The 14,068-nt window shown below is 32.2% G+C and overlaps 1 long non-coding RNA gene across 2 annotated transcripts; it reads left to right on the forward strand.

Moving 5' to 3' along the window:
- Nucleotides 1-7,480: 7,480 nt before the first annotated feature.
- LOC149415823 (uncharacterized) lies at nt 7,481-8,724 on the forward strand. Of its 2 annotated transcripts, none has more exons than XR_016303709.1 (3): nt 7,481-7,598; nt 7,978-8,180; nt 8,625-8,724. It is a non-coding gene; the product is annotated as an uncharacterized LOC149415823 (long non-coding RNA). The 2 variants fall into 2 exon arrangements; XR_016303710.1 differs by having other exon boundaries at nt 7,495-7,593.
- The last annotated feature ends 5,344 nt before the right edge of the window (nt 8,725-14,068 follow it).

Genomic DNA, 14,068 nt, shown 5'->3' on the forward strand with positions numbered 1-14,068 from the left:
TAATTAAAGTAATTTGGATAATAACCTTTAGAATCAATGGTGTAAAAAAAATAGTTAAAAAATATGAACAGATAGATTATATTATGAGTTATAACAAGTAAAATAATCATATAAAATATAAGAATAAATAAAAATAGAATTTGGAAATTTTAAAAGAATTGCATATGTATAGTGAATTGAAGAAATATAATAAAACATTAAAATTTTAAGAATGAAATGGATTAACATAAATGAAGGTATTGCAAGGATTAGAAAGGATACACAAAGAATGTACTCATAATTAAAGTAATTTGGATAATAAAAACCTCTCGAACCAATAGTGTAATCAATTTAGTTAAAAAAGATGAACAGACAGATAGTATATTTTTGAAATAGTAAAATAATCATATAAAATGTAAAAATAAATAGAAATTTTAACATAATTGCAAAATTATAAATATTTGAAGAATTATAATAAGACACTAAAATTTTAAGAATTAAATGGATTAATATAAATGAAGGTATTGAATAGATTAGAAAATTTATATAAAGAATGTAAACATAAATAAAATAATTTGGATAGCAAAAACATTTAGAACAGATAGCGTAAATAAAATATTTAAAAATAATTAAAGAAATGAGGATTTTGATGGAATTATATAATTGCAATATTAAAAGTATTAATAAAATAAAAATTAAGTTAAGTAAATGAATATAATAATATATACGTTTAGAGAATGTAAGTAAGAGATCAGTGCGATTAGAAATTTTGATAAAATTTGGTATGTAAATTGAATAAGCTGTGCTAATTAAAACCACTAAAATTATTGTAATGAATAAAATTAATACGCTGATTGGAGAAATTACATGATTTGTAATAGTTTGACGAAGTGAAATAAAGAGCACAGTTAGAATAATAAGAATTAATACGTGAGTTATAAGAGATATATAATTAAATAATTCTATTGCTTGATTAATTTGAATGAGATTCATCAAAATTGAGAATGTTAAAATCATTAAAAAAAGTACTGTACTTGGATGAATAATCGTGCGTTACTAAAAAATGTAAAAAGATTAGGAGCGTTGACTGGAATAAGGAAATAAGGAAAGCCATAAAAAATATTAAAATGGTACAAAAAATTGAAATAGTAGGATTATTAAAATGTATAAAACAATTATCATGATTACAATAAGTAATTATATAGTAAAATTTCTTCATAACAATGAGATTGTGATTAATTTTGTGAGAATAGTATACACCTTTTTAAGTAAGTTTTTTTAAATCATCTACGTGTCTAATATATATTATTTTTTCGTTGGTGTTACGCTTTACCATTATTCTACCCTCCTTATACCAGACGTAGGTATAGTTTTTTTCTTTAGAAGACATTAATTAAAATTATACCAGATTATAAAAACATGGAAGGTGCGGCGGACCTTGTAGGCGGTTGAACGGGAGCGGCGTGACCGGTGAGGATGCTGCGTGTCCTCGTGGTGGTCATGGTTGCGTGGAAGAAGCGTTGGTCAGAGACACTGGAACCAGGGCGCTTGTAATCCGAGTAGCGCTTGCCAGGAACGGCGATCTGGACAAGGCGCTAAGATGATGTCCCAATAGAGTCCATGATGGTGCGGGCAAAGCCGGGTATAGTGTCCTTCGCGGGGCGCGGGACGCGCCGATCGTCACTCGTGAGATTTATCCACTGGCGGCAGATTGATGACTGACTGACTGACTCGCTGAGTCGGGCATATTTATACTACACGGCCGACGGCAGCAGTTGGTAGATGGATGGCAACTAAATTCTAGGCACTCGCACAGACTGTACGTTTCAGGAACCTTCGACAGCGTGGCAATTATGCATAGGCGGCAGACTCGTTCCTTCTGGCGAGTTCTCGTAATGTGAAAGACGGCTCGTTACGTATTGTCACCTGGTAGACAAGAAGGTGTTTACAGTACGTAGGTTGCTTTGTTTACGATGCGATTTCGACTGCAGGTAGATAATTCGGGAGTAGGTACTAAGTAGGTCGAGCGGTTTATTATTAATTAGTTAATCTAGATTTTTCTCGACGCTACACAACTATGTTCTGTTACAGGTAATTTGGTTTGGGCTTGAACTAACTATCAAACGCTACCACAGCAGTGCTATGGATCTACTTAATCCAGAGACTGTTTCCATGAAGACGGAACCAGAGCCCAAGGAAGAAGGTGGATGTGAAATGCCGCATACTGATATAAACTTCTACCTCCCAGATTTAAAGAAGGAATGTTTGCACAATTTAGAGTGTACTGGGACTGCTAGTTAGTTGCATTGCATATTTTATGTAAAATATTTTTATTTGTCAGGCAGACGAGGCATGTGCTTGTTAACAACGTCCTCTCTTTCCGTAAATACGCCTATTTGGTATTTATTGTTATTGTATCTTTGCCGGAAACAGCCAAACTACAACACTATTTAAACATAATATTTTTTTTTGAAAAATACCGCACAAGAGTTTCAACTGCTCCCAGCCTCTTGGAGCAATTGGATAAAATTGTGAGGCTGTAGGTTACAGGAAGGAGATATGTAAGTGGAAGGTTCTAAGACCCTTGCCATTCATATCTGGTCACTGTTTTATTTGTTAATTGATCAATGTTTTATTTGTTAATGTGAAACCCGGACGATACTGAGAATATTTTCCGTATCTTTTAAAGGGATACATTGTGGAATAAAGCAATCGTGATAAATCATTTAAAGTTATTAGCGTACGCCGGAATTTGAACCCGTGGCCCCGTGATGGCTAGTCGAGAGCCTTACCCCGACCAAGGAAACCGCTATTGCCAACGATAAGTTCCCAATTCCTCAATTATTCACCTCATCCTATTTGGGAAGTGATGTCGGTTATGCGTAGTTATATGAATTAAAAATTTGTTAATATTGATGTAAGAAAACTTGACTCCATTAACTTTACCCAACCAAACTTCGTTCCGAAAGTGTCCTTCTTGAAGCACCGGTCTCTGAAGTGGACATATGGAGTCATTGTTTTTTCTTAAATTTACCTTCAAGTCTCTTAACCTAACTCTCGCTTCTGTATCGTTAATCAATTAAACATTTCATCGTAAATATTCTAATAAGTTTATTTTAATTTTTTTTAAATGTTTCTAGGTAGCATGACTGTGGAGACAGTTCCCATAAAGGCGGAACTTGGACCCCCAGAAGTAGATAAAGGGGGATTTCCTTACAAAGAAATTGACAGACCTTCCGGTGGTAAAAAAGAATGCTTACAACGCTTTGAAAGAATTACCCAGACAGCAAGTCAAATCAGTTTTTTCTTAAAATAAACAATTTGTTCCATCCTATTTTGTTAGCTTTTTTGCTACTTTCTGTCTTTTTTAAACGTATAAATTGTAAATTTACCGACAGATCTGAAGACGCATCCTGTGGAAAAACGATTCTCTTGTCCCCATTGTAACAACTCCTATTCTCATAAGTCAAAATTCAAGAGGCACTTACGCACTCATACTGGGGAAAAACCCTTTTCATGTTCTGAATGCAACTATTCATATTTTCGAAAGGAACATCTGATGAGTCACATGCTAACTCATAGCGGAGATAAACCTTTTTCATGTTCCGACTGCAATTATTCATGTTCACTAAAGGGAAATTTGACGAGACACATGCGGACTCACAGTGGAGAAAAACCCTATTCGTGTTTCCATTGCAGCAATTTATATTCTCAAAAGTCACATCTGACGAGCCACATGCTGACTCACAGTGGAGGAAAACCTTTTTCGTGTTCCGACTGTAATTATTCATGTTCTCAAAAGGGAAATTTGACGAGACACATGCAGACTCACAGTGGAGAAAAACCTTATTCATGTTGAAAACAACTACTCATATTCTCAAAAGGGACATTTTAGGAAACACATGTCGACGGACATAGGAAAAAACCCTTTTTTATATGCCCGAAAGGACCATCGACTCTTTTCATGTTCTGACTGCAATTATTCGTTATTATTTTTTTGGTAAACTGATGTTTTAAGACAAGATTTTTTTATGCATAGCACAAAGGGTAACAATTATTTTACTAGCAACAATTATTCGCCTGAAACACTCATCCACATTGAACACTCATCCACATTGTTACCCTTTGTGCTATGCATAAAAAAATCTTGTCTTAAAACGTTAGTTCACCAAAAAAATAATAATTAATAATTTACAAGTTCTAGTATTTCTCCTAAAATTGTATAAAAACAAAATTAAAACAAATTATTATTGCGATGCCGGTCGGTAAGTCAACATTGAAGTTAACTGCGCAACATTCAGTATTGTCAGGATCAAAATATGTTTTGTAGTTTCGTTAATTTTACGCTGGTCCAATTTAACGACCGGTCCAATATTCCATACTCTCCCCTAAATTGAAGTCATTTAGAGAATGTGTCGACTATGTGGTCTTCATGTATGCATTATATCTATCTATTTAAATAAAAATTCAAATTTTCGTTTGTAACAGACCTCATTGTAACATACTTTTCTTCCGCATGGGTTCTGTATATATTGTTTAAGAGAAAAAAAATATTTTGTATACTGGTTCACTGAATCATTATTTACTTGTTTGTGAACACCCATATGGGGGTATAATATATATAAATATATACTTTAGTGCATTCATGTTATTTATTAATTAATCCTATGTTAGGTTTGCTCACATCGTCGTGTGTGCTGCTGTATTAGAAACACATGAAAAAATACAGTGATTATCAAACAATGGATCTTTAAATATTTATGTGTATGTATATATTATATGTCACAAATAAAAAGAAAAAACATCAATATTTGAGGAAAGTATGTTTTCTCAATTCCTCTAAACTTAACCATTTTCTCATTCTTGGTATTTTCTTTGGGGATTTTGTTATACAGTTGGACAGCCTGGTACAAGAGAGATTTCTGGGTGCTTGATATTATTTTCTTGTTCGCAATCTGATGTTCCTTTCATTTCTCGTCCCGTGACCGTGTATCTCGTGGTTGTAATTTATATTTCTATTGAGTTCCTTCGACATCATCCCTATTTAATTTTAAATATAAAAATAATAACAAAATAAATAGTTTGTTTTACCGTCATAAAATTTTGCTCACTCATGTCTCTTATCCGTGTATATTATGTTTCGCTTGAGTATTATTCGCTTTGCTTTATTTTGCAGTGCATTTTTTCATTTTCTCTTCGTTGCAGAGAAAAAGAAAACTTGAACAGTAATTAATATGACATGTTTATTTATTTACCTTGTTTCGTATTCTGCCAAGGAATAAAATTGTATGGTCTGCATTATCTGAAAAGTTCATCTTTGAGCTTATAATTAAATTGTATGGTCCGCATTATCTGAAAAATTCAGCTTTGAGTTTATAATGAGGCCTAGATATTTAATTTCTTCCATTTTTTAAAATTATTTCTTCAAATATAAAACTTTAGTTCGTCGTGCGTTTTTTTCCGCCTATATTCATGTATTTGGTCTTAGAGTACTACAAAAATGGCCCCTGATGCTAAATGATTTGAAAACCGGAGCTATCATGAAACGAAAAAAATATTACACCTTACTTCGACATCAAAATGGGAGGACACATCATTGAATGGAAAGATCAAGTCACAAATCTGGGCCTGACTATGGACTCGCGCCTCAGCTGGAAATTTCACCAAGCTAGGATGCACGCATAGCACGCGTGCACGCGAAAAGTGATCGGCGCAATTAAGCTATTTTCAACAGACGAAGCCCGCTACTTCCCAGAACCAAACTCCTCATCTACTACTCGCTTATTCGCCCGGTACTGTCCTATGTGATTTCTGTATGGATCAGCATTTCACACTCGGACCACACGAGACTAAAGACGCTTCAAAATCTTGAAGATCTCTAGATCCAACTTGAAGAGACTACACGAACGATAACAAATACCGACATTATACGAATTTACACACAAACTGACTAGAGTATAATTCAATTATCTGGGCTCCATTGTATAAAATTTACCAACTAAAAATCGAGAGAGAGCAGCATTAATTTCTTAGTTGTATTAATTATAAATTAGGAATTCCTATCGAAGATCTTAATTACACCTTTTTAGTAAACTTATAACACTTGACCGACTTATCATCAAGGCGCACAATAACTGAGTTAGTTTGTCTTTTCAAAGTTGCCATGAGCAAATTGGACGCCATGGATTCAACGAATCTTATTTCGTATCGTGTACCCACTCGTAATACAAGACAGACTGGTCTCTATAATGTTCCAAAGTCTGAATAATTATTTAGAAAATTCGCCAATTGAGAGGCTACACAGACTAGGTAATAATAATACTCAGTGACCAAACTAAAAAGTATTTATGGTAGAATATTTGTAACTGATCCAGAAAATGACTTTTTTCTTACTTGCACACTTTGTTTTCTGCATTTTTTTTTATATAAATGGAATGTTCCATAAAACACCAATCGGGCGTTATAATTTATATAAGTCTACCATTATATAAAAAAATACCTAAATGATGTTTTTATGTAGCTTATATTATTATTTAGAAATATCGCGTAGGAACGTTAACATAGTTTTTTCACTTTCTTCTTATTGTAAATTCCGTATTACCAACCTGTACTATTATTTTTATACCATCTGCACTTTTAAAACTGGTTTATTTATTTTTTTATCTTTTCTTATATTATGTTTCTTATACAATGTATTATGTTAATTTTTTGTCATTCATTTTGGTATTTTCTGTTGACACTATAGTAGGTATGCAGTAAAATATGTAAGTATCATGTACAAATCCATCAGGGTGATTGAATTAATGAATAAATAAGTTTACTGTATATTGACATAAAAAACCGACATACGCACTCACACACACCTCAACATGCAAGTCATCATTTAGCGATGTTACTGAAGGCGGTCTCTGTTTCAAGTTGACAGACGACTGTTTCCTCCTGCATAAGGTTTTCTGCGATTTTCCTTATTCCAAAGGCAAATCCAGAGGAATTCCCAATAATAAGGCGCAGCTGAATTTCCCTTCCAATCACAACATAACACAAACAGACACGTATGTCGTATATGGCCGTGGTTGGCTGCTGGTGCTGAAGAGTATGATGCTCCAAACATGCAATTTTTGTAGCGTTTTTAGGTAACTACTTTTTTCCGTACCGAGGAAATACAAGTCCTCCAATCCTATAATATTTATATATTTTTATTTATTTTACGCATATTAAGGCTTTTACATACATAATGTATAACAAAATTTAAAAAATTATTCTAGAAAATAGTGCAGGAAATTACTATTTAAAACACTTGCACAAAAATATAAGGTAAAAATTGTGTTGCTCAATGACGCAGTTCTATTTGTATAAAGAACAGTAACATAAAAATCAGTAAATTTAAATGATTCATCAGTTCATGGTAAATAAGAATCTAGAAAATCAAAATAAAAGACGACAAACATAAAAGACCACGTTCATGGAAATCCAAGTAATTTTCTATGACTTTTCTCTTGTCTATGAATAACCTAAAAATTATGGTGACTGGTGCTTTCTTCGCCAACAGTCGTTTCTTCCTGTTTCCTGTTTATTTATTCCTGTTTACTTATTCCATGCCTGTGATGGTTATTGGTAAAGTAAGTACTCATTCTTATATTCATCGCTATTTATTTGGTAGCTGCCGTTATTCCAGTTTAGTTAGGGAATCATTGGGCGTTTTGTCACAGTAGAATGTTTAAACTGTCAATTTGACGTCTACCTATTATTAGATTAGTTTTTCGAAAGCATTTCTTAAAATTTACTGAAATAACAAATATACGCACTACGCGTATGCGGAATGGCGGCAGACACAGTAAATAACTATATAGTTATCCGACGATTTTCTTAACCGTTGTCATAATTTCAAGGTCAAGATAATATCACCATTTACATCATTACTACCAAATATGTGTTTTGATATCACATATTAAAATCTCACTAAAATGAGAGTTCTGTTAAAACTATTTTTTGTTTCAGGTAATTTTTCTGGCCTAAACGAATTTCTAAACGCTACAACAGCAGATCAATGGATATACTAAATCCAGACATTGTTTCCATCAAGACGGAACCAGGACCCCAGGAAGAGGGCGGAGGTGAAATGCCGTATACGGATATTGATTACGACCTCTCAGATGTAAAGAAGGAATGCTTGCAATATGCGGAGAGTACTCGGACAGTCAGTTAGTTGTATGGCATACGTATAAAATGTTGAATTTTAAATTCGGATGTTCGGACTCCATGTCCGTTTGGAAATGCCGTGTTAACAGGACATATTTACGTTCTGGTCGTCTTTAAGTTTATTTGATATTTACTTTTATATGTACTTTTGTAGAAAACTTTAAAATTAGAGAACTCTTATAACTTATATATTTCTCACAATACAGTCTTCATTATTCAAGCTTTCACTCAGCCATTGGGTCAAATGGTTCTTCCTAGTTGAAGCATGCATCTGACGATCTGAAGCGGACATCTGGAGTCATTCTTATTCATCAAAGTCACCGTTTTTTTTTTCAAAAATCACGCTTTTCAATATTTTTTAATGGGGTATTAAATCCTAAAAGAATTATTATTAAAAAAAAACACTTTGTCGTGTATCAAATTGTAGGTATTATTGATTTTTTCAGTTAACATTAATGTGGAGACTGATACCATCAAAGCCGAACTTACTCCCCGAGACGAAGAGGAGAGGGGATTTTCTTATATGGATATTGACATAGACCTGCCTGATGTTAAAAACAAATGCTTAGAAAGCATTCATACTAATACGGAGACAGCAGGTATAACCGATTTTTTTGTAATATTTAAATTCAATCGTGCTAACTTATTTTTTTAGGTTTTTTTATGAGCCTTCTTTATCCGTATTATTTTTCAAATTTGTCAACAGAGCTGAAGACGCATCTCGTGGAAAAACTATTCGTATGTCCCCACTGTAACTACTCCTGTTCTAGTAAGTCAAATTTCGGAAAACACTTTCGCACCCATGCTGGAGAAAAAACTTTCTCATGTTCCGACTGCAACTATTCATGTTCACGAAAAGGCCATCTATTGAGCCACATGCTGACTCACAGTGGAAAAAAACCTTTTCTATGCTACAAGTGCAGTTATTCATGTGTTCAAAGGGGATGTTTGGCTAGACATATGCGGACTCATAGTGGAGAAAAACCTTTTTTATGTTCTAACTGCAACTATTCATGTTCTCAAAAAAGCAATCTGACGACTCACATGCTGACTCACACTGGAGAAAAACGTTTTTCATGTTCCAAGTGCAACTATTCATTTGCTCAAAAAAGCCATCTGACGACTCACATGCTGACTCACAGTGGAGAAAAATATTTTTCATGTGCCGAGTGCAACAATTCATTTTTTCGGAAAGGAGATTTGAAAAAGCACATGATGATTCACGGTGGAGAAAAACCTTTTTCATGTCCTGAGTGCAACTATTCATTTACTCAAAAGGGTAATTTGAAGAGCCACATGCTGACTCACAGTGGAGACAAACCTTTCTCATGTTCTGAGTGCAACTATTTATGTTCTCAAAGGAGCCATCTGACGAGCCATATGCTGACTCACAGTGGAGTAAAACCTTTTTCATGTCTCAAGTGCAATTATTCAAGTTCTCGAAAGGGAGATTTGAAGAGACACATGTTGATTCACAAAGGAGGATAAAATTTTTCTTGTTCCTAGTAAACCTTGACATATTATCAAAAAACGGCGGCTGACGTGCCATTTGCTAACCCAGAGTGGAGAAAGACGTTTTTCGCTTTCCGAAAATTTTCGATTATCAGAAAAACGTGCGTATTCATGGTGGATAATTTTTTTGAATTGTGAAACCTTCTGTTATTCTTGAATTAAATCTGATTCGAGTGGTAAATTATTATTTTTTTTTCTTTTAAAACTTAAGTGAAAAATGTAATATATTTATTCAATATTTTAACTTCTTGCTTTTTTAACTAAACGATGTTTTGTTTTTTAAAATTGAAGTACGTCTGAAAATTGAATGATAATGTAATTATAATTATAAAAAAATATTTATCTTGTACTTGCAGAAAAGTCAATAGATAATATAAAATAAATATCATTAGATCACTTTGCCTTAGTGTTTGTACTTCCAATAGACCACATTGAAAATTTTGCGGTGAATTTTATTTGTTTATATAGGCAAATTCAAACTATTTCTCTAATTTGGTAATTTCGTTTTGTATACATTTGTTAAACAGGAACTGTTTAAATTTTCCTAATTATTTACCGCTGATGTGATTTTTACCAAAAAGTTTATTTACATATATCAACCAAATATTTTTATTATTGCATCGAAAATATAGCTTATATACTTATATACACTTATTAATTGAGCGTAGCGAAATCCTGTTTTAACCAAACATTTTTGAATTTCATCTTGACGAAAAATTTATTTTGTATGTTCCTTCTCCGATTCAAGATGGTGCCCGTTTAATGGTTCAATAAAGATTTTTTTTTTAAATTTGAGATTGTCGTTTTTATTTGGACTTTCTTGCTATTCTTATATTCATTTTTTTAAATTTACTCGTACCTGCCAAAAAAAAATAAATAATAATTTTCATTGGTATATTTTTGTTATTTATTTTTGTTATTTATTTTGTTATTTATTTTTGTTATTTATTTTTATTTTTGTTCGGAAAAACTAACGTTATTTCAAAAGAAGTTTTACTTTTACCATCATTTAGAATCAACTCCCTGTTTTTTCATTTTACCCCCAGACATCTTGTATAACTCATCAAAATTAATCTTCGTTATAATTTTAATGAAACTATTAGTTATAGAGATTGAAAATATTTAATTATTTAACAAGTATTGCAAAAAGGTAAAGTAAGTAGTTATAAAGGACCTGAGAAATGTTGAAAAGCTAGAAATCCGGTAGATATTGCGTGAGATTGTCTCTTGACGTTGAAAAGCAATATCTGTTTTGCAATATTTGCCAAACTCCTTATAAATTCAACGCACAATATTCAGTGAATCTGGGACCAGAGACGACTCGTAGTGGGATTATCGATTTTATTATATAACGGGAATAAAATGGGAAAATATTTAAATAAAAGCTGTTTCTAATAATAAAAGATTTTTGGTAATATTGACATGGTACTAGCAATTTTATAATAAAAAAATAGCTGACAACAATTTTGATGTCCTGCAGTTGAATTTCAGAAAGTAACTCCGGTTACCTATCTACAGTTAATTTGTACGCACCCTAGTATGTATATAGTTTGAACATTATTATTTCAGATTTTATAATGAACATGGATATCCCGGAGTTGTAGGATGTGTGGATTGTACACATGTGGCAATAGTTCCACCTTCAAACATATCCTCTGATGAACGATCATATGTGAATAGGAAACAATATCATTCCATTAATGTACAGTTGGTAAGTAATTGAGTTTTCCTTAATTTCTAGAAACATAATTATTAGTGATATATCAAATGAATATAATAAATCTCACACCATCGAACATGTACTTTTTTTAGATATGTGATGCACGGCTCAAAATCATACATGTTAATGCAGTGTTTCCTGGAAGCACACGTGACTCGTTCATTTGGAGGAATTCTAGCATTGAACCTTTATTAGAGATGTTATATAGAAGAGGCCACCGAGGATTCTATGTGATAGGTAATATTTTATCTAATCATCTTTCGTCATTTACTTGAAAATAGAACAAAGTTTAGGTCTTCAAAACAAGTTATATTTCCCCAGCATTCATCATTAGATATGTACCTATACGTCTAATGAGTTTCTGATATGTATGTTCCACTGTTATATTAAAATAAAGAGCATTGATAATTTTTCACCTATGAATGTATATGTATTTTTACAACAATATTCATATTCCTATTTTTAGGTGACTCTGGATACTATTTGCGGCCGACCCCAATTGCAAATGTGCAACCTCACTCAGTCAAAGATCGCCATAATACTGTGTTTAGAAAAGTACATTCAGTGATCGAAAGGTGCAACGGTGTGTTGAAAATGAGGTTCAGGTGCTTGTTAAAGCATAGGTGCCTGCATTATAAGCCTGAAAAGGCATCTCAAATAATTAATGCATGTGTCGTCTTGCACAATATGTGCATTGATAATAATGAACCAGTATTAGTTCATGATGAGCACATCGTATATGATTTCGGTGATATCAGTACAACCGACAATGTCGGAGGGAGTTCAACAAATGTTGATTTGCTTGCTGGAAGGGCTCTTCAGCGTCAAATTGTAAATATGTAATTATTTTAGAAGGTGATTTAGAAACTATTTAAGATTTATTTTATTGCTGTTTATTATGGGCACATCATAGGTTTATCGTTTGTTGAATTTAAATTCGTATTATTTTTTTTTATTTGCTGCTTCGTTCTGTTTTTTTCTTCTATTTTTATTAAATTAGTTTTATGTTTCTGAATAACTATCTGTTAACATTAATGATTGGTCTGTTTATTTGCCATCCTCTTATGTATATTGTATTGCCAAGACTGTTTATGTTCCTCCTAATAAATAAATAAATAAAAATATGTATGTATACATATTATTAAATAAAAAGTAAAAAAAAAAAATATTTGAGTGTTCCTATTAGTTGCCCGAGAATAAAATATATTAACATTTGTAGTACCTTTATTTTTTATTACTCACCTTACTTTACTTTCATTCCAACATACATAGTGGTACATTCATTTGTATAACATGTGGTACGATGCATTTAAGTAAGCGTGTGTGTGTGTGTGTGAGGGTGTGTGTGTGTGTGTGAGGGTGTGTGTGTGTGAGGGTGAGGGTGTGTGTGTGTGTGTGTGTGTGTGTGTGTGTGTGTGTGTTACAATGCAATAATTGATATCAAATATCTCAGAGATTTGGTAATAATTAAAAAGAAATATTTATTTTATTTATTTATTACAAAATCCTTTTAACAATGTATAACAATTTTTGACAATAAAATATAAAAGTATACAATATTAAGTTTAAAAGTTGAGTAATCGGTATACTATTTTATTGCATTTTTGTTTAATTTGTGGATTATGCTATTCTACTAGGCTATGCCTGTCCCAGAGTAGCGTTATAGAACGCAATCTATTTTATTGTATTTATCATAGTATTTACTTTTATAGAACCTACATAATATGTTTTTTTTTTTTTTTTTTTTTTATTGTTTGAAACATTTACAGAGTGTTAACAATCATTACATTTATATTATTTCGTTGGGAATCTGCACAGATATTAACACCCCAATTAAAAATGTTCACAGCATGCGTAAACAAGGTTAGTCGATATTAGGCGGAGATGCTCGTAGTGAAAGAAAAAAAAATACAAATATAATAATAATTAAAAAGAAATATAAAACATGAATATTAAGTATGAAATATAAAATATAGTAGATGTACAGAGAAAGGATAAGGAAGAAAAGTAAAGAAAATAATAAAGCAATTACATCTCTCCATAACATATCATGGTAGAAGATGGTTGATTTGTTTTTTAAAATATGCGAGACTGTTTGCGAATATATCTATAAGGTCGCATTCAACTGTATTGTACAGACGACACATTCTAGATAGTGGATTGAAATATGCTATATTGTTTTTAAATATATCAACATGGAATATATTTTGGCTCCTTAAATTATGTCTATTAGGGACCTTAATATGAATATTGCTCAGACAATTAGTGGTAAGAAGTTTATCATGAATAATTTTATATAAACATATTAAGTCCGCAAATTGTCTTCTTTTTTCTAATGTAGTAAATTTGAAGTTAAGTAGACGTTATTCATAAGATTTGAGTGAGGCATTTAATCCAAGTTTATATGATAACAGTCTTAGGAATTTTTGTTGCACAGATTCAATACTTTTAGAATATTTTATATAATGTGGGTTCCAGATAACACTCCCATATTCCAATTTGCTTCTGACCAACGAGTTGTATAATGTTATAATGGATTGGGGGTATTTAAATGGTTTCGATATTCTATGAATGAATCCAATCATTTTCATTGATTTACTTATAATATCATTTATGTGTACATCAAAAATAAACTTTGAATCAAGAGTGATTCCTAGA

Source organism: Hesperophylax consimilis, chromosome 17, assembly GCF_061612785.1.
Source record: "Hesperophylax consimilis isolate HC1 chromosome 17, BYU_Hcon_1.0, whole genome shotgun sequence".
Taxonomy (NCBI): domain Eukaryota; kingdom Metazoa; phylum Arthropoda; class Insecta; order Trichoptera; family Limnephilidae; genus Hesperophylax; species Hesperophylax consimilis.